This window comes from Nycticebus coucang, chromosome 2 (genome assembly GCF_027406575.1).
Source record: "Nycticebus coucang isolate mNycCou1 chromosome 2, mNycCou1.pri, whole genome shotgun sequence".
NCBI classification, from domain to species: Eukaryota; Metazoa; Chordata; class Mammalia; order Primates; family Lorisidae; genus Nycticebus; species Nycticebus coucang.
Window position 1 is genome coordinate 95,025,774 of NC_069781.1, and position 22,857 is coordinate 95,048,630.

Below are 22,857 nucleotides of genomic sequence, written 5' to 3' on the forward strand. Positions count from 1 at the left end.
CAACTTATTTTGGGGAGAAATACCTTGAGCAGAATACAATGGGAAAATAATCTCTACTTGTTTCTGTTCTAAATCATTTTTATCCCTTCCTGTCTCAACAAAAACTGTATGGAAGCAACACCACAAAGCTCTGTGGGAAAAAAGAAAAACCTGCTCACTTCCCTCTGCTGGAAGGTGGAGGATGCTTAGGCCCCTGAGTAGTGGTGCATAGAATTCCAGATTTTTTCTTCCTTTCTCTGTATATTGGGCTCAGAGAGTACACTGTGTCTCTATGTGAATATGGACAGTTAGCATTTACCAACATGTATCTGTCTACTTTCTCTTGTTTAATAAAAGAAAAAAAAAACTTTAAAAAATAGGGTATAGAAGGTCAGCAGAGGGCAGGTTTGAGATATTTGGGTGGGTTAAGTGGGCATTTTGACAATATGGCTTCTCCTTTGGCATGTTTAATTGTGATGTTTAATGGACATCCTTGCAGTTTAAGATGACACCTTTAAAATAAATTCTCCCTTGGGCGGCGCCTGTGGCACAAAGGAGTAGGGCATTGGCCCCATATGCTGGAGATGGCGAGTTTAAACCCAGCCCTGGCCAAAAACCACAAAAGAAAAATAAATAAATAAATGAATAAATAAATAAATAAATAAATAAATTATCTCTTAATGATGACTTGAGCCCTGCCACTCAAATGGGAGAATCAGCAGAACCTGTAGGATCTTATTTGGAATTGACATTCTCTATTGTAATTTTGTTCCTGTTTATTTTTAAATTTTCTTTTTGTTTCACTAGAAAGGAAAGATGATGCTCAGTTTTAAACGTTAAAAGTGTACAAGTTGCTTTGTTACAATAAAAATAAACGTGTACACAAAGGAAAAAAATAACCCTTCCAATTAGAGTTGTTCTAGAGCAGATTTAATTTTTGCTTTATGTTTTAATAATACAATTTGGAGTTGTTTCAGTTTTGTCAGGGAGTATAATTTACTTTTGCATGAAAACTATTGATGAGATAAATTACTCGTAAAGAGTGTTTCGTCATCCAATTTTTCTAAAGGAAATAAATTGTCAAGGCACTATATCATTATGTAAACACGTCATACTAATTAACATATAATAAATTTTTCAGTTGATATATAGATGATACATATAGAGGGTGCCAAAAAAATGTATATACATTTTAAGACAGAAAAAAACTGTAGTAAAATTGTAATACTTGAGCCATGCTTGACTTCTGCAGTTATAAGAGGTGCTTAAATGTGACTTATATTTATCTTTTGTTATCCATTTATATTAAGTATAAGGCAAAGGGCAATCATACTGAAATCCCATTGTCCAGATTCCAATCCAGGCTCCTACTCACTATGTATATGAAGTTAGGCAAATCACTTAACCTCACTGCTCCTAAATTTTCTCATCAGCAAAATGAAGAAAATAATAAGAATACACACTGAACTTGTAGAGTTGTTCTGGGAGTTAGAATAATTAATGCAGATATAGCATTTACACAGTGCTTTGTGTTCAGGAACAAGAAGTGTTAGTTATTATTTTTTTAAAGTTATCAATTAATTACTTGCGAGGACAGGTATTTTGGTGAGGCACCTTGAAGATCCTTGTACTACAGACAGAATGCCACATCCATAACCCCGAACCAACTTATATCTTCTGCTGTCAGCCAACTACACAGGGGCACTGCAGTTGTGAGCCCTCGTACCCTGTGAGCCCAGAACCACTGCAGCTTGTCACATTCAGCTCCTGGGTGACAAAAACCAAGGGAACATTTGTTAGAAATGCTTCAGATTCCCTTTGGAACTGGGCATAATCAAAAGGGGATTTAGGGATTTAGCAAGGAATAAGACAAAAGGGGGAGGAGAAAGGGACTTCACTGGGGAAGCCAAGAGCCCAGGCATAAGCAGCTCAGCAGAAGAGGAGGAAGAAAATGACCCCAGCAATTAAAATTAGCACTTCTTTGCAAGCCAGCCCATCTGCCTCCAGGCCTGTTCACTGACTCCACCCACCTTCCAGGTGGATCAGATTCCATTAAGAGAGAAAAGTACCTTTAGAGCCATTATAGGTCTATAGCAGCTTGTTAAACAGTCAACAGTTCTGTAGCCATTAAAAGATATTTATAAAGAGCTTTTTAATTAATTGAGAAAACACTTAAGTAAAAATGACTACAAAACATTTTACATATTTTATCTTCTCCATTATGTTTTCTTAAATATTGTTTTAAAGTGCTCTTTAATATGGATTAATTTCATAGCTTTAAAAAAACATTATTTGCCAGCAAGGCAAAGCTAATTTACAGCAAAAAAACTCAGAGCACTGATTTCCTCTGGGTAAAAGAAGCACTGGGCAACTTTCTAGGTGGTGGTAACATCCTCTGTCTTAACAGGGTAGGGGTACACACTTGTCAAAACTCAGCAAATGGAACAGTTACACTATGTGCATTCTACTGTGTATGAATTTTACCTCAGAAAGGAAAAAACAGAATTGTGATGATACACATGCTGACGTGCATGGGGGAAGGGAAGAGTCTATAACTTACTTTAATATTAATTTTCTAGGTCGGGCGCAGTGGCTCACACCTGTAATCCTAGCATTTGGGGAGGCCTAGGCAGGTGGATTGTTTAAGCTTACGAGTTCCAGACCCACCTGAATAATCTTGAAACCCTGTCTCTGCTAAAAATAGAAAAATGAACTGTGCATGTCGGTGCATGCTTATAGTCCCAGCTACTTGGGAGGCTGAGACAAGAGGATCATTTGAACCTAGGAGTTTGAGGTTGCTGTGAGCTATGATGATGCCACAGCACTCTACCTAGAGTGACAGAGTGAGACTCAGTCTCAGAAAGGAAAAAAAACATATATTTTTTAAAAAGATGTGGTGATGGATAGAGGAATGAGTAGATAGATGCTACATAAAACAGATGCAGTATACATATTATGTAATGGTAAGAGCTAAATGATGAATCGAATGTTTATATAATTCTTTCAACTTCTCAGTATATTTCAAACTTTTCATAATATAATGCTGGGAAAATGCAGGAGGTTGGTATTTCAGCTTTATTTCCAAGGCACCCCAGGCGGGGTCAGTCACAATAGTAATCGTAGGTCTGTGTGTGTGACTACTTTTATAGGCAGTCCTTGGTCTACAATGAACGGTGAAGCAGAACACAAAAGTATAGTAGCCATCAACTCAAAAAAAGAAAACAAAAAACACCAAATTAGGAATGACTTCTCTAATGCTTCATGCATTTTAACAAGAATGAAACCTGCTTGTTAGGCAGGTTTTCCCGTGATATTTCTTAGATGAGTTGGTATTTGTTCCCATTCATTGACCTGAAACTTGGGGAACAGGGCCATGGAAAGGAATCCCTGCTACAACAAAGGGGATTTTTCTTTCTTTTTTCTTTTTCTTCCTTTTATTATTATTATTATTATTATTAATTTTTGTAAAAACTAGTTGTTTGCTCACACCCTGAGCTCTCCAATGCTTTTTTCTACTCTAATTTTCTATTCTCCAATTTTAATATCGGGTATATCCAGATTAAGTAGAATGATTTGGAAGTATTTCTTCTTTTTCTATTGTCTGTAAGATTTGGCATGATCTGTTTTTTGAAATAATCTTTTACTTTTATTTATATATATTAGTTGTCTATTTTTTGAGACTTTGGAAAAAAATAGTAAGAAGTTAACTGATGACTCCATACTGAATCTCAGAGTCAAAGCATTCTATAATAGACAGACATAACTCTTATTTGACAATGTGAATGTTACTTTCTTTGCATTATTATTATTCCTTAATATTTTGATGTAGCAATCGTCTGAATGTATTTATCTCCATTGGTTCTTTACGACATTTTTTGTTTCTAGTCCTTATCTTAAACATTGTTATTGTTATTACATTTTAAGCTTTTTTAATTTCGTGAAGGCAAAAAGTGGAAACCTAACAAAAGCATGTATTTGTAAAAATAAAAATAAAAAACTAATTGAAGGATGTCCAATGCTTTCTTCTACTCTGTAATTTATGTAAGGAAATAATTTTTGCATTATGAAGCTTCTTAGTAATTCTAAAACTCTTCTTTGAAAGTAATGATCACAGCTTCAATGTCATAGTTTCGACTCCATATTATTTTGTTCTCTTAAATTCATAGTCTAATAATGAGTTTAAAAGAACATGTTGCAGATGCATGAATTTTCAGAGAAAGGGGTTTAAATCAAGGAATTTTATTCCCATGTAGGTCTCAGTTATCCTTAAACAAAAACAAAGATAAAAATTCCATTTATCTTCTGTCACAGACTATGTACTCCTAAGTCCGTCAGATGATTTTTAAGTGGTACCTTTGGGGCCAAGATGGCTCTGGGATAAAATCAATAAAAATTCATTGCTAGTGTGAGAAAGAATTTTAAGTCATTTGATTTAAAGTCAATCAAAATTTAACAACTATTGCTTTAAGTTCAAATACTTTGTTATAAACCTAGAGTATTTATTTCTAAGAGAAAATGTGCCCTCTTCCTATTTAAGCCTACAATTCACACAAGAGTAAGATACAAAATGGAAGCTTGTTCATTATTTTTAGCCTTTAGGCTGGGCTTACCTTGAAAATAAGCATTTAGGTAGAACATATGGGATGGGGACAATGAAAAAATGTGGTCTTTGAACACAATGAAAAATTCTGCCCATATCAGTGCCTTCCTCTTCCAATCTTGGGTGTTTGCTCACACCCTGAGCTCTACAAGTGGAGTAACCTGTGATGGCCAACAGCTACAGCACTGGTTCTAACTCCCAAGCCTAGCACCACACAACCATGACAATAGATTGACTTAAAGAAACATAAGATGTAACTAAACAATATCTCCTTGGGTGCATAATAGATTTTCTTTTGTTATGGGAATGATTTGAAGTGCTTTGGTATTTTTTTAAATTGGGGGTGTGGAACACAGTTTTGCAATATAAATGTCTGATGTATCCATGAGAGTCCATGGCATGGAGTGACCAAAAGCCTCAATGTAGCTAAATGTCTCAGTGCAGCCAAATGGCTCAGAGCAGTCATTGGCTAGGTTATACCAGGTCAGGAAAAACAGGAGTCCCATGCCTAGAGATGACCTTCTCTAGAGGTGACATTCTTGAGAAGTCAGCGTTTTCTAATTGCATCCCTGCATCTCAGAAGCCTAAATTGGCTTTTCTGGGTAATCTCATCTTTTTCAGCACTTCTTTAATCTATTCTTACAGAAATTTTTTCAAGGCTTTATCTTTTTAGAGAAGTTTTAGGTTCATAGCAGAATTGAGTCGGAGGTATATACGGCAGCCCCCAACATACATGCCCCTCTCCTACTATCAACATCTCCACCAGAGTGGTCCATTTGTTATAAAGGAGGAGCCTGCATTGACCCGTCATTATTCCTCAAGGTCCATGGTTTACATTAGGGTTCACTCTGGGTAATGTGCTATATATGGGTTTGAAAAAAAATCTTGTGTAATTTTTTATTCAGCAGAATAAAACTATGTATTCTCTTAAAAATCAATATGACAAATGCCCTACTGACACAATAGTGAAACCATCTGCCTCATGTGGGAGTAATGCACTAGCACTTATTCATTCACTCAATCATTTGGTCAACCCTTATTGGGTGTCTGCTATGTGCTAAGCCCTCAGCAAACAAAGAAGCAAGGATAATGTCTCCATCATCAGTGACTCACAAACAGATAAAAGGAAACCAATACTCAACCTAGACAGCTACACAAGCACAGAATGATGAGTAGTGTGTACAAAGGGATACAGAAAGCTGGAAAAGGAACAAATCACCAAGTGGGCCCAGTTCCTCCAAAGCCAGCAGGACCACCCAAGAATAAAAGAGACCAAATCCTCTTGTCACCTAACACTTACTGCAAGACACCATAAGAGGCACTGAACAAGTGTCCAAGACTGGCTTCTGGTTCTGGTTCTAGCTCTAACACTAGCTAGCAGAGTGATGCTTATAAACTACCTCTAGCTCCAAGTAGCCTCAACTGAATAAAATGAAAGAATCACACAAGGTGATCTCTTGGGTCCTTTCTAACTCTGATCCATGTGCATCACTTCAACAATAGAGTTCTTACCCTTGAGTATCTTTGTATATACAGCAGATGCTGTCATTACCCCACCCTCTCCCTCAGACCTTGCCAAAATCTGTACTTCTTTGCCTAAAGATGTTTTTCAGAACCTCAGGAGGCTGCTGTGCTCACATTCACAAGTGGAAAGCCAGAAATAATAAAGAATTAACTCTCTAGGGAAGCAGCCCTCTACTAATGACTCCTGAAATTTGATGTACAAACACTTCTGTTCTCTTACCCCTAGGTAAAATGTACGTTATCATGGAAATGCAGAGTAAAATAATGAGATACTACTACACAGCTTTTAGCATGGCCAAAATTCAGAACACTAACAACACCAAAGGCTCACAAGGATGTGGAGTAACAGGAACTCTCATTCACTGCTGGTGGGAATACATAATTGTACAGCTATTTTGGAAGACAATTTGGAAGTTTCTCACCAAACTAAATGTACTTTTACTATATGATTACACAGTTGTGCTTCTTGATATTTACCCAAAGGAAATGAAAACTTATATCTGCACAAAAACCTGGGAATAGATGTTCATGGAACCTTTATTCATAATAGCCCAAACTTGGAAGCAATCAAAATGTCCTTCACTATGACATTTTGAACAGATCAACTTTGGCACAACCAGATGATAGACTAGTATTCAGCACTAAAAAGAAACGAGCTACAAAGCCATGAAAAGATATCAGGAAATTACATTACTAAGTGAAAGAAGTCACTCTGAAAATACTGTATGATATAATGGAAAGAAAATTTTCTGAAAATTGTAAAGAGACCACTGGTTACCAAGGGTTAGGGCATGGGGAGGGAAGAATAAGTGGAGCACAGAGACTTTCTAAGGCAGTCAAAATAGTCTGGTACTACACTGCTGGGTATATATCATTATATATGTGCCCAACCCATAGTCTATAAACACTAAGAATAAACCTTAATGTAAACTATGGACTTTGGGTGATGATGATGTACCCTTGTAGGTTAATTGATCATAATAACAGCATACCACTGTCATGGGGGATACTAACAAGAGAAGAAGCCACACGTGTATTGGGAAAAGAATTATGTGGGAAATCCTTCACATTTTTGCTGCAAACCTAAAATTTATCTAAAATATAAACTCCTTAATTTTAAAAAAAGAGTTAACGAAAAGTGCTTATATACTTACATACTTTGAAATATGGCTGTGCATAAATGCCAATAACAGGGAAAATAAATTGATTTTGCATATAGAGGACAAGAAGTTGTAAGACAGGTTGTCAGGGAAAAGGAGGGGGCTTATTGGAATGACAGGCAATAGTGTACTCCAACAGCTTGACTGAGAACAGTGCTAACCAGAAAGAGGCATCCCCCAAACAGTATGCACTAGATTTTGAACATATGGTTAGGTGAAAGCTAGCTAGTTCATCACACTGAACCCTAACCTCAGAAGTGGAAAGCTTATTGATATACGTCTCAAAATGTGGCTACTTTAACAGAATGCCATTCATTCACAAGAATCCATTTCACTTCATTTTCACTTCCAGAGCCATTTTGAATTTCAGTGGATCACTTCTGAATTTGCTGGAGCCTCTGTACATAATTTCCAAGAGATTCCACACAACCTGGTTCAGTCACTGGCCGGGATCTAGGACGCTGGAGCACTATTAACTCTCCCTGACCCATAAAAATGAAATATCAAAATGGTTATACTCTGGGCTATAGGATTTAAAATAAATGTTGTCAAAAATACAACAAGAAGATATTTCAATTCTAAATATTTGTGCACCCAACTTAAATGCTCCCAGATTCTTGAAACAGACCTTACTTAGTATGAGCAATATAATATCCTATAACACCATAATAACAGGGGACTTTAACACTCCTCTCACAGAGCTGGACAGATCATCTAAACAGAAATTAAACAAAGATATGAGACTTAAATGAGACCCTAGAACAGTGGTTCACAACCTTCCTAATGCCACAACACTTTAATACAGTTCCTATGGGTCCTGACCCACAGGTTGAGAACTGCTGCCCTAGAACAACTGTACTTGATAGACATATATAGAACACTCCATCCCAAAGATAAAGAATATACATTCTTCTCATCGCCCCATGGAACATTCTCCAAAATTAATCATATCCTAGTACACAAAACAAACCTCAACAGAATCAAAAGAATTTGAATTTTACTTGTATCTTTTCAGACCACAAGGCACTAAAGGTGGAACTCAGCTCCAACAAAAACGTTCAACCTCACACAAAGGCATGGAAATTAAACAATCTTATGCTGAATGACAGTTGGGTGAAGGAAGAAATAAAACAGGAAATCATTAACTTCCTTGAGCATAATAACAATGAAGACACAAGCTACCAAAACCTGTGGGATACAGCAAAAGCAGTCCTGAGAGGAAAATTTATCGCTTTAGATGCCTACATTCGAAAAACAGAAAGAGAGCACATCAACAAGCCATCTTATGGAATTGGAAAAAGAAAAACAATCTAAGCCTAAACCCAGGAGAAGAAAAGAAATATCCAAAATTAAATCAGAGATTAATGAATTGAAAACAAAAGAATCATTCAGAAAATTAATGAATCAAGGAGTTGGTTTTTGGCAAAATAAATAAAATAGATAAACCTTTGGCCAGACTAACCAGAAATAAAAAAGTAAAATCTCTAGTAACCTCAGTCAGAAATGATAAAGGGGAAATAACAACTGATGCCACAGAGATGTAAGAGATTATCTCTGAATACTACCAGAAACTCTATGCCCAGAAATTTGACAATGTGAAGGAAATGGATCATTATTTGGAATCACACCCTTTCCCTAGACTTAGCCAGGAAGAAATAGATCTCCTGAACAGACCAATTTCAAGCACTGAGATCAAAGAAACAATAAAAAAATATCACAACAAAAATAAATGCCCTGGTCCAGATGGCTTCACACCAGAATTCTATCAAATCTTCAAAGAAGAGCTTATTCCCATACTGCAGAAATTATTCCAAAAAACTGAGGAGGAGGGAATCCTCCCCAACATGTTCTACAAAGCAAACATCATCCTGATACCAAAGCGAAAAAAGATCCAACTAAAAAGGAGAATTTCAGAGCAATTTCTCTAATGCATATAGATGCAAAAATTCTCTACAAAATCATAGCCAATCAATTACAGTTTATCATCAAAAAATTCATACATCATGATCAAGTAGGTTTCATCCAAGGGATACAAGGCTGGTTTAACATACACAAGTCCATAAACATTATTCACAGAAGCAAAAACAAAGACCATATGATCCTTGGGCAGTGCCTGTGGCTCAAAGGAGTAGGGTGCCAGCCCCATATGCCGGAGATAGCAGGTTCAATCAAACCCAGCCCCGGCCAAAAACTGCAAAAAAAAAAAAAAAAAAAAAAAATATATATATATATATATATATGATCCTCTTAATAGATGCAGAAAAAGCATTTGATAAAATCCAGCATCCTTTTCTAAATAGCACACTGAAGAGTATAGGCATAGGTGGCACATTTCTAAAACTGATCAAAGCTATCTATGACAAACCCATAGCTAATATTTTAATGAATGGAGTTAAACTGAAAGCTTTTCCACTTAGAACTGGAACAGACAAGGTTGCCCTCTGTCACCATTATGATTGAACATAGTGCTGGAAGTTCTAGCCAATACAATTAGGCAAGAGAAAGAAATAAAGGGCATTCAAATGGGAGCAGAGGAGGTCAAACTCTCCCTCTTTGCTGACGACATGATCTTACACTTAGAGAACCCCAAAGACTCGACCACAAGACTCCTAGAAGTCATCAAAAAATACAGTAATGTCTCAGAATATAAATCAAGGTCCACAAATCAGTAGCCTTTGTACATGCCAGTAACAGCCAAAATAAGAGGCTAATTAAGGACCCAACTCCCTTCACCATAGCTTCAAAGAAAATGAAATACCTAGGAATATACCTAACAAAAAAGGTAAAGGACCACTGTAAAGAAAATTATGAAACTCTAAGAAAGGAAATAGTAGAGAATATTAACAAATGGAAGAACATATCATGCTCATGGCTGGAAGAAGCAACACTGTTAAAATATCTATACTTCCCAAAGCAAGCTACTGATTCAGTGCCATCTCTATTAAAATACCAACATCATAGTTTCAAGACTTGGGAAAAAGGATTCTACATTTTGTATGGAACCACAAAATACCCTGTATAGCTAAGGCAGTTCTTAGCAATAAAAACAGAACTGGGGGCATCAGCATACCAGATTTTAGGCTGTACTACAAAGCCATAGTGGTCAAGACAGCATGGTACTGGTGCAAAAATAGAGACATAGACATTTGGAATCAAATAGAAAACCAGGAAATGAAACTAACATCATACAACTATCTAATCTTCAAAAAACCAAATAAGACCATACACTGGGGAGAAGAATCCCTATTCAATAATAGGTGCTGGGAGAACTGGATATCCACATGTAAAAGACTGAAACTGGACCCACACATTTCTCCACTCACAAAAATTGATTCAAGATGGATAAGGGACTTAAATTTAAGGCATGAAACAATAAAAATCTTCCAAGAAAGCATAGGAAAAACACTGGAATACATTGGCCTGGGGAAAGACTTCATGAAGAAGACTGCGGTGGCAATTGCAACAACAACAAAAATAAACAAATGGGACTTAATTAAACTGAAAAGCTTCTGTACAGCCAAGGAGACAACTAAAGCAAAGAGACAACCTACACAATGGGAAAGTACATTTGCATATTTTGAATCAGATAAAAGCTTGATAACTAGGATCTATAGAGAACTCAAATTAATCCACATGAAAAAAAACCAACAATCCCATATATCAATTGGCAAGAGACATGAATAGAATCTTCTCTATAGAAGACAGACAAATGGCTAGCAAACATATGAAAAAATGCTCATCATCCCTAATTATTAGAGAAATGCAAATCAAAACCACCCTGAGATACCTCTAACTCCACCAAGAATGGCCACATTACAAAACCTCAAAACTGCAGATGCTGGCCTGGATGTGAAGAGAAGGGAACACTTTTACACTGCTAGTGGGACTGCAAACTAGTACAACCTTTTTGGAAGGAAGTATGGAGAAACCTCAAAGCACTCAAGCTAGACCTCCCATTTGATCCAGCAATCCCATCACTGGGCATCTACCCAGAAGGGAAAAAAAAATCCTTTTATCATAAGGACACTTGCACTAAAAAAAAAAAAGAACACTTGCACTAGACTGTTTATCACAGCTCAATTTACAATTGCCATAATGTGGAAACAGCCTAAATGCCCACCAACCCAGGAATGGATTAACAAACTGTGATATATGTATACCATAGAATACGCTTCAGCCATTTAAAATAAATGGAGACTTTACAGCCTTTGTATTAATTTGGATGGAAGTGGAACACATTATTCTTAGTAAAGCATCACAAGAATGCAGAAGCATGAATCCTATGTATTCACTTTTGATATGAGGACAATTAATGACAATTGATGACACAATGGGGGGTTTGAGAAGGGGAGAACAGAGAGAGAGAGAATGAAGGAGGGGGTGGGGGAAAGGAAGAACAGAGAGAGGGAGGGAGGGAGGGGGTGGGGTCTCTGTGTGTGACATACCTTTTCGGGGTAAGGCACAATTTTAAGAGGGACTTTACCTAACAAATGCAATCAGTGTAATCTGGTTTCTTGTACCCTGAATGAATCCCCAACCATAAAAACAAAAAGAAAGAAAAAAAAGTCATCATTCCAAATCATACAGCAATCCTATCATTGCTTGCATTTCTGAAAGACTGTAGAAATTGTAAACACAAATATTTTTTGGTCAGTCCATCTTTCTACTTAAAAGCACCTTTGGTGATAATTGTGTAAAGCAACATTCCCAAAGTAGGTTTCTTAGAATGAATATTGAATAGATTTCATGCAGAAAGGTGGATTCTGGGGTAGGATTAATTTTCCACAGAAGGTAGTGACACTATTTTCTGTCCTACATGCTCTTCTAGAATTGTGTGACTCCCTCATCAAGATACAAAATTGAATTCCCTTTCTCTTGAATCCAAGTGGACGTGTGACTCACTGGTGGTAAGTGGTGCTGCTTAACTTCCAAGATTATGTCATACAAGTTGCTGCAGCTTCCACCTCTTGAGTCGAAGTACTGCTTCGGAACTCTGAGTGATCACCGAACAGTCTCACTCCTAGGGGCAGCCATGCGTGAGGAAACCCATCTAGCCTATATGGAGAAACCACAAGGAAAAGCTGGCAGGTGACAGAAAAGAGAGGCCCAGCCCATCTCCCATTGCTCCTATCACCTGCTGTTCTGGTACCAGCCACTCATGACTACAACAGCATGAAAGACCTAAGCTAGAAGCAGTACCCAGAGAATCTTTCCCATGTTACTGACTCATAGAAACTGTGACAGATAATAAGATGATTATTGTCATAAGCCTCTAAATTTGGGAACAATTTGTTTCAAAGCAATGCTAAGAGTTTTCATAACAAATTTTGGGCAAAATTGGGTTAAACCAAACTCTCTAAGTTTTTGGTTTTTCTTACTGGATTTCTCAAAGTCTTTCATATGCTAATGAGTATGTTCATCTCTAAGACTGGCATTAGTATGCAGTATTTTTTTTCTTTTGAGACAGAGTCTTACTATGTCACCCTTGCTAGAGTGCCAGGGCATCACAGCTCACAGCAACCTCAAACTCTTGGGCTTAAGCGATTCTCTTTTCTCAGCCTCCTAAGTAGCTGGGACTACAGGTGCCCACCACAACACCTGGCTATTTTTTGTTGTTGTTGTTTTTGCTATTGTTATTGTTTTAACTGGCCCTGGCAAGGTTCGAACCCACCAGCCTGGCTGCATGTGGCTGGTGCCCTACCCACTGATCTATGGTCTCCACCAGTATGCTATTTTTATTACTCCAATTTGTTTTCCCAAATAACTATTTTCATAGCTATTTTCAAGGGACAACTTTGGGAAATTCTAGGCTAAAGCAATTCTCTCCTTTGTAGATTTCCCTCCTCCACAGTTATCTGAGCTACAGATAATGAAGATTTTACTACACCATGATAATAAATTGAAGAACAAACAGTTATTGGCCAGCCCAGAAAAAGCCACCTCTTGGTAACTCCGTGTGTGACGCAAACTCATGCCAACAGTATCAGAGAGCAAACAGCATAAATTCTGAATGTCACTCACTATTTGCATTGCTAATAATAGTTCCAGGATATGCTGTTATTCCATGGGTTTGACAAACATTTCAATGGTCTGAAATTTCCATGACCCCTGGCTCTTCTTACTATCTCACCTTCAAACTAAAAAGATATAAGGAGAGAGAGATGTTTTGCCCCTCATCTCTGAGAGGAGGGAAGGAATTATGCAGAAAACTACACTCCAGTTAATTATTACTGATAATTCCTTACCTGGCTTTTCTATCCAGAAAATTCTGAAAGACTAAGGATGAAGTTTAAAATATTAGTGATTAGTAAAAAGTCTGTCCACTTTTTAATTGCTTAAAAATTAGAGACAACATTGAAAAAGTTAGAAATGGTTCATTTGATCAAATATGGTAAGTTGCTCTTAGAAAGAGAATTAGGGTTTCCTGGTCCCTCCATGTTGAAAGAAAGGACAGTGCTGATAAAAAAGTAAGACAGAGAAACAATTTGTCCCTAGCCTAGTGAATGCAAAATTCGAATGGGTTTAATCTAACAGGAAGGATGCCTGTAGAAACAGCATTGAGGGATGGTCATGTGTGCATCTGTCCATCACTCAGTTGCACACTTAGTCCAGTGAGTACTCAGGAAAACTGGGAGAGAGATTGGTTGGTTGGGAAAAAGAAGAGCTTGTTGAAGAAGTGTTCTCAAAGTAAACACACAAAAGTTTGAGGACAAGTGACTTGCTGGAAAAGAGCAGGAGCTTTGTAGAGGCACGGAAGAGTGTTCAAGGCTTGACTTCAGCTCATAATTGTGGCCTACACCTCCATTTTCCAATCTGCAAAGTGGGGATAATAGGATTATTATACCCTCTGTCAAAGAGACTTATTGACGTGCTAATGTTTGTAAATAGCTTATCACAGTGCCTGGCCCATAATACATGCTATATGTTTGCTGTTATTAATAAATTTGATGGTTGGAATTGTATACAAAGGTTTGTTGTGGCAAATTTACATCGAAGTGTCCCACATTATCTTTTGAAAGTTCTTGTCCATCCTCTGAACCAACATGGGGAAAAGCAGATCACGGTTTCCTTGTGCTGATGGAATATTTTTGCTTCTGTTTTTTCTTGAGAGAGGGCAGAAGTTGGGTGACAAGGTAGTGAGCCACACTCAGAGAGCAATTAGGAACTTAATAAATGGAGGTCCAGTTTAATAAATGCTAGAAAGGAAAATGCAAGCTAAGGGCAGCTGATCCCTTTCTTAAAGCAGTAACTTGCGAGATTGAGAAGTGTATGGGAAATTAAAGTACATGTACACGTCAGTACAGTATGCCTAGTTGCTATATGGAACACCTCCATATGTTGAACAGTTTGGTACCGTCCCTTGGGTGGTCAACTTATACTATATGTGAAATGGGAATTAAGCTAAAAGTTAAACCTTAGTAAATATATAACAAGGGAGTAACACTTACTGATTTGATAAAAGGAGCGAGCAGTGACTTGTGTGATTCCCAATTAGTCACTGCATGACTACATCAACTGATCTAAACCATGACTAAGTTTATCCACAAATTAAATACCACTCAGTTTTCTAGCCCTTTCACCTACATAACTCTAAGTCCAGTAACAGTCAGAGGTGAGACTAGGGGGAAGCCAATGAGCCTTTTGCACTCCTTGGGTGCAAAATTTTAAAGGGTACCAAAATCTCAGTAATAAACATAAATAGTATTTAGTGCAATATTTTGTAGAAATCAAAATTAATGTGAATAAAATCTATAATGAACAAAATAGCAAAAAAAATCAATAAAAAAGGATAGGCAATACTGATTTTTATTTTTGCTTCAGGTCCTATACGGCTCTCTGTGGTTCCATTACTGTGGCTAAAAGTCTTATGAATGAAGTCCCTCCCACCAGGTCATCACCTGCAATTGTCACAACAAACAAAAAACCTGTGCTCATGTTGCTTTAGGTCCCCTCCACCTAAATGCAACTCAGCAGTTTTATTTTATGTATAGATCACACTTAGGTATTCATTAAAAAATTGCTTCAGGACTCTGCACTAGTCCAAATTACGATAGCCACATTTAATAGATATAATCAATATAATATGAGGATAGACATAGGCATATCTTATGGATCTATGTACAGATTTAGCTATCTATGCCAATGGACTGAAATGAAATTTCTCCCCTTCCATACAGTTTTTCTCATCCCTCTTCTCTCCCTTCTAGTCTAGACATCTGATAGCAGAGGTGGGTTTACTGAGCTCACAGGCAAGGGTAGCAGAGAACACATAGGACAGAAACTCAGCAATTTACCCAAAGAAAACATTTAGTCCATCCTTCTTTTTAAAAAGAGGTTTCCCATTTGGCCAAACTGACCAGGAGCAGATATTTTCCCCTCGGAAACAAATTTATTCCTCTTTAATCTCAGTAGTATGTGTATATAACATATGAGACAGGATCCTTGTTCAGTTAAAGACAAAGATGGTATTCAAATCAAAACCACCCTGAGATATCACCTAACCCAGTGACAACAGCCAACATCACAAAGTCCCAAAACTGCAGAAGCTGGTGTGGATGTGGAGAGAAGGGAACATTTTTACACTGTTAGTGGGATTGCAAAATAATACAGCCTCTTTGGAAAGAAGTATGGAGAATCCTCAAAGAATTCAAAATAGATGTTTTGTTTGATCTCACAATCCCATTACTAGGCATCAACCCAGAAGAAAAAGAAATCATTTATCATAAGAACATTTGCACTAGATTGTTTATGGCAGCTCAATTTACAATTGCCACACAAATGGATTAATAAACTGTGGTATATGTATACCATAGAATACTATTCAGCCATGAAAAATATGACTTTACATCTTATGTATGAACCTGGATGGAGCTGAAGAACATTCTTCTTAGTAATAGATCACAAGAATGGAAAAGCAAGTATCCAATGTACTCAATACTGATATGAAGCCAGTAGATGAACTAATACGTGCCCACACAAAATAAAAACTCAATTCAGTTCAAACTGGGAGGTATTGGAGGAGGGAGGGGGAGAGAAAGGAGGGAAAGGGAAAAATAAAAAATAAATAGAAGACAAAGGTGGTACTCAAATGGACTAAAACCCCATTATACCAGGCCTGTGGCCCACAGATGGAGATCACAGATTTTCTTACATTTGTTTCTAATTATCAAAATAATATATATCCACTGCAGAAGTATAAGTAAATAAAAAAGAAAGTAAAAGCCACCTGCAGAGAGTTCGTAACATGGTGTATCTATTTGAGAAATTAATCTGGCAGTTCCTTAAAATGTGAAACTTAAGAGTCACCACAACCCACCAATTCCATTCTCAGGTATACACAAAAGAGAACTGAAAAGCAACAAGTGTCCACAAAAAAAAAAATGTGTACATGAGTGTTCATGACAACATTGTTCACAATAGCCAAAAAGTGACTGCTAATGGGTACAGGGTTTGTCTGGGGTAATGAAAGTGTTTTAAAATTACATAGTGGTGATGGTTGTACAACTCCACAGATATACTAAAAATCACTGACTTGTATACTTTAAGAAGTTTATGGTATGTCAATTCTATCAATAAACCAGCAATTTTTTAAAGCCTTCAACAAATATAAGACATAAAAATAAGTATACTTAACATTTTTAATGTTGCAAATTACCTCATAAGGGGTATTCACCAGTTAATTCACTTGAAAATGGTCCCATCTCTTGATGCAAACACAATCTAATGCCTAATAATTATTACAGTTTCCCTGGGAGACCAATGGCTTTACTAGGCTCATGAGAATGTAAATTACATATGTGTGTGTGTATATATATGTACATATATAATATATAGTAGAGAGAAGACTTTGAATATTTTAATTAAAGTTATAATATTAAAAATAGATTAAAACAATAATAGTAAGGTCGTAAGTCTAACCACCCTATCCATCCTATAAAACCATTGTTATTTCTGCATGTATGTGTATTTTCATCTATGAGCTTATAGGATTTTTATAGCTACAATCATAATATGTAATGATATATATTCTGTTTTTACTTAAGAAACAATCTTCACATATATTTAGGATTCATATTACTTGCATGGTTTCATAGCATAAAGGGAAGTCGCATATAACCATTCCCTGGATATTACTGTAGATAAAGTTAGGTTGAACACATTTACTGTAGAAATAAATATTGAATATAGAAATATTAAATATTTCTACCATTTAGTAGGTACATGTGATATATTAACCTTGGCTACTTTATTAAGATAATTTATACATGGATGATTTTTAGTCCTTATTATAAATTATCATGTTATCTTCCAAAAGGTATAAACTGATTTGCACAGCCACTACAAAAAATGTATACCGATTCTGCCACAATCTTACTTGTATGGTATGGTATCATTTAAAAACTATTTTAGTTGGGATGTTTGAGTTGTCCAGAGCTGTTTATTTCCATATTTATTCTTGTAATGATGAGCTTTAAAAGTTAGCTTTCTACTTTTTCCTCCATATTCATTTAATCCTTCAGTATTTATTACGTGTCTACTATATGTGAAATACAAGGAAATAGCCTTATCCTTGAAGAGCTTACAGTCTAGGAGAAGACTTTCATATCTGCTTTTACATTTATCCTTTAAATTTTGGATGTCTTCTTTATAAATATAATTTTTTAATATTGTATATATGAACTTCTTTGGGGTTTTCATTAATATAACATTTTAAACATGTTTATTTTTGACGGTATCAATCCTCTTTTTACAATTTCTTTTATTTCTTCAAAAATGAAGACATTACCCTTCCACAAATTGAATAAATGTTCTATTCTTTGTCAGTTTAATTATAACTGGATTAGATTTTTATATTTAATTCTTTATTCCATATGGATTTATTATATAACATGACAAAAAGATTCACCTTATTGTTTTACAAAATGTTACTCTGTTTCTATAATTCCTATATTAAACAACCCTTCTTTAAACACACACATTTTTTACATACATATAATTGCCTATATTGGTACTGTCCAGTCTGTGGTATTGAGATTCTTATTTTTATTTAGGAAAATATTGTTTGGCAAATTGCTGGTTTATGAACTGAACCTGATAATAGACATTAAAAAAAAGTTTAGTCAATGGATGCAAAATGAATAAGAAAGATATTAAGTACATAATGAAAACAATAATCACGTGACTGAAGCCAGCTTTCCACAGAGGCTCCCGTCCAGTAGGAGAGTTAAAGGACAAAAATTCAGCAAGTAATCTGGTGGATTTGAGCTGCACTAAGAGAGAAGGTTGAAGAACGCACGTCAACCACGCTGAGGTGAGCTGCGACCACAAGGATACAAAGAAAAGGTACAAAATCCATCACCAAGAGGACGGGAGTCCCTTCCTCCATGAGAACAACTCAGAGTGCCCCACAAACAATCAGGCAGAGTTCAAAGGTCCTCCCACTACACTCCATGGGAGAGACCCTCTAAAAACTGGACCTACCTCCTGCCAGGTGTCCTCCTGCCAGGCATAAAACTGTATAAACTCTATATAGTTTCTACCTGGAATTCAGAGCTCCCAGCGCTCCCCTTTACTCACACTGAGCTCTGGAGGACAGTCCCGGTCGGTGGAGAGGGGCCTGCACCAGAGTGGCAGTTCCCTGAGGCACAGTGTGACAGCCGTCTTTTGGTGACAATGTGGCCAGGCATAAAACTGTGTAAAGCTGCGTGTGTTCTCTGCCCGCAACCCCAGGCTCCCAGTGCTCCCAGAACTCCCCTCTGCTCTAGCTCCAAGGTCTGGAGGCCTGTCCCACAGGGGTCCAGACTCTTGGGCAATTGATCGAGGGGTGTAGACAGTGCTGGGCTGTAGCTGGTCGGTGCAGACTCTGGGGTACTGGAGCGGGGAGAGGACGGTTGGCCGGCGGGGAGCTACACTGGAGCAGTGGTTGCCTGAGCCATAAAACAGCAGCCCTCTTTTGCTAGCAATACGGCTCACTACCAAATATTCTGAAGCCACACCCCCTGTCTCCCTGGGCAACCAGAGACTCTGACTATAGGATTTGCCTGAGGCTACTCCAACTTGCAAATCGGGGAAATACCAGGGCAGGGCTGACCCAGAGGTCCACTTTACTAAACCTAAGATGCACCTGGCCCTCAGGATTGTCAGCCTATAGACAATACAAGAGCAAAGACAAGCTGATTTGGAACTCAATTCAGCTTCTCTTCTACAGGGGAACCACAGAGTTGTTCTGTTCTGTTCTGTCAGTAACATTAATCAGGGGCGAGACTGGACCTGAGTGAAAACCCCCCAACCTTCATCAAGCACCCAAGGTGTTCAGGCCTCACCTCCTCCTGCTACAGAGAGGCAGAGCGCAGCGGCCTGGCAGACTTCCAGATTCAGGCAGGTGCAAACTCCTGGAGTACCGATTCACTACAGGCAACTGTGTCAGCCAACTGCAGGGGGCTATCAGTGACTGGGTGTGACAGTGGTGCAAGGTGGGGAAGGAGGCAGCAACCTTCCCAGACTGATCTATTGGATGGGTGGCTCCTCCTGACTCCACACAGCACTGGAGCAAGCCACACCAGAGTAGTCACCAGACCCCTGTGATCCAGTTCCCAGAGACCTCTTAAACTCTCTCACCCAAGACAGGTGCAGACTGAGACAATTGATTTGTCTGCTCAACTTTTTGAACTGAACCAATCGCCTGAGGACAAATCAGGTGGTGCCCTGGGTGCAGAGTGGTAGGAAGGTTTGATTTTTCTTTTCCAATTGTTTGCTGGGGGTGGGGTGGGGTAACTTAATTGCTGATATTTCTCCACAGCTGACACTTCAATCCAGAGTATCTGTTTCACTAGGGAGGAACAGAAACCAGCTGAAAACAAGTCAGAATCACTTAGCCCCACCACACCAGACAGGGCCCCAGTTTCTCAGGCCACAACACTGTACAGGCCCTCGACAAAGCCCCAGGGGAAAAAATCAGAGGGAGTAAAACAACCATGGGGCAGAATCAGCAGAAAAACTCTGGTAACATGAATAACCAGAATAGATCAACCCCCCCAAGGAAAGATATGGTAGATGCAATTGAACATCCCATTCATAAACAACTGGCTGAGATGTCAGAAATCGAATTCAAAATTTGGATTGCAGACAAGATTAACAAAGTGGAATTAGGAATTCGAGGAGAAATTCAAAAGTTGTCTCAAGAATTTAGCGAATTTAAAGACAAAACCACCAAAGACTTAGACACACTGAAGCATGAATTTGCAGCCCTCAAAGATATGAAAAATACAGTAGAATCCCTCAGCAACAGAATGGAGCAAGCAGAAGAAAGGATTTCTGACATCGAAGATAAAGCCTTTGAACGCTCCCAAACTCTCAAACAGAAAGAGAAATGGAGAGCAAAAACGGATCATTCTCTCAGAGAGCTCTGGGATAATTCGAAGAAGGCAAATATCCGAATCATAGGAGTTCCAGAAACAGATGAAGTGGCCTCACTGGGCACAGAGGCCCTTCTGCATGAAATTGTGAAAGAGAATTTTCCAGACGTGCCTAGAGATTCTGAAATTCAGATAGCAGACAGCTTCAGAACCCCAGCACGACTCAACCCCAATAAGACATCCCCCAGGCATATCATAATTAACTTCACTAAAGTTAATATGAAGGAGAAAATCCTCAAAGCTGCCAGGAGAAAGAAAACCATTACCTTCAAAGGGAAGAATATTAGAATGACTGCAGATCTCTCTGCTGAAACTTTTCAAGCCAGAAGAGGGTGGTCACCGACTTTTAATTTCCTAAAGCAAAATAACTTTCAACCCTGGATCTTGTATCCAGCTAAACTGAGTTTCATTTATGATGGAGAAATTAAATACTTTAATGACATTCATATGTTGAAGAAATTTGCCATAACCAAACCAGCTCTTCAGGATATTCTCAGACCTATCCTCCATAATGACCAACCCAATCCTATACCACAAAAGTAAAATCACTCAGAAACTTTGGACCAAACTCTAATTTCCACACTGGTGAAAGGATCAAAAATGCCCACTGGACTTTTGAAAAACTCGATACCCAAAACTTCACCAGACTTATCAATATTCTCCATTAATGTGAACGGCTTAAAAACTGTCCTCTAAAGAGGCATAGGTTAGCTGACTGGATACAAAAACTCAGGCCAGATATCTGTTGCATACAAGAGTCATATCTTAACTTAAAAGACAAATACAGACTCAGGGTGAAAGGATGGTCATCCATATTTCAGGCAAATGGTAATCAGAAAAAAGCAGGTGTTGCAATTTTATTTGCAGATACAATAGGCTTTAAACCAACAAAAGTAAGGAAGGACAAGAATGGTCACTTCATATTTGTTAAGGGTAATACTCAATATGATGAGATCTCAATTATTAATATCTATGCACCCAACCAGAATGCACCTCAATTTATAAGAGAAACTCTAACAGACACGAGCAACTTGATTTCCTACAGCTCCATAATAGTCGGAGATTTCCTCCACTCCTTTGGTAGTGTTGGATCGATCCTCCAACGAGAAGCTGAGCAAAGAAATCTTAGATTTAAACCTAACCATCCAACATTTGGATTTAGCAGACATCTACAGAACACTTCATCCCAACAAAACTGAATACACATACTTTTCATCAGCCCATGGAACTTACTCCAAAATTGATCACATCTTAGGTCACAAGTCTAACCTCAGTAAATTTAAAGGAACAGAAATTATTCCATGCATCTTCTCGGACCACCATGGAATAAAACTTGAGCTGAGTAACAACAGGAATCTGCATACTCATACAAAAAACTGGAAGTTAAATAACCTTATGCTGAATGATAGCTGGGTCTGAGATGAGATTAAGAAAGAAATTGCCAATTTTTTGGAACAAAATGACAATGAAGACACGAACTATCAGAACCTCTGGGACACGGCAAAGGCAGTTCTCAGAGGGAAATTTATAGCACTGCAAGCCTTGCTCAAAAGAACGGAAAAAGAGGAAGTTAACAACTTAATGGGACATCTCAAGCAACTGGAAAAGGAAGAACATTCCAACCCCAAACCCAGTAGAAGAAAAGAAATAACCAAAATTAGAGCAGAATTAAATGAAATTGAAAGCAAAAGAATAATACAACAGATCAATAAATGAAAAAGCTGAAAAGGTCAATAAAATAGATAAACCTTAGGCCAACCCAATCAGGAAAAAAAGAGTAAATTCTCTAATCTCATCAATCAGAAACAACAAAGACGAAATAACAACAGACTCCTCAGAAATCAAAAAAATCCTTAATGAATATTACAAGAAACTGTATTCTCAGAAATATGAAAATCTAAAGGAAATTGACCAATACTTGGAAGCACATCACCTTCCAAGACTTAGCCAGAATCAAGTGGAAATGTTGAAGAGGCCCATATCAAGTTCGGAAATAGCATCAACCACACAAAACCTCCCTAAAAAGAAAAGCCCGGGACCAGATGGTTTCACGTCAGAATTCTACCAAACTTTTAAAGAGGAATTAGTACCTATATTACTCAACCTGTTCCAAAAGGTAGAAAAAGAAGGAAGACTACCCAATTCGGTCTATGAAGAAAACATCACCCTGATCCCCAAA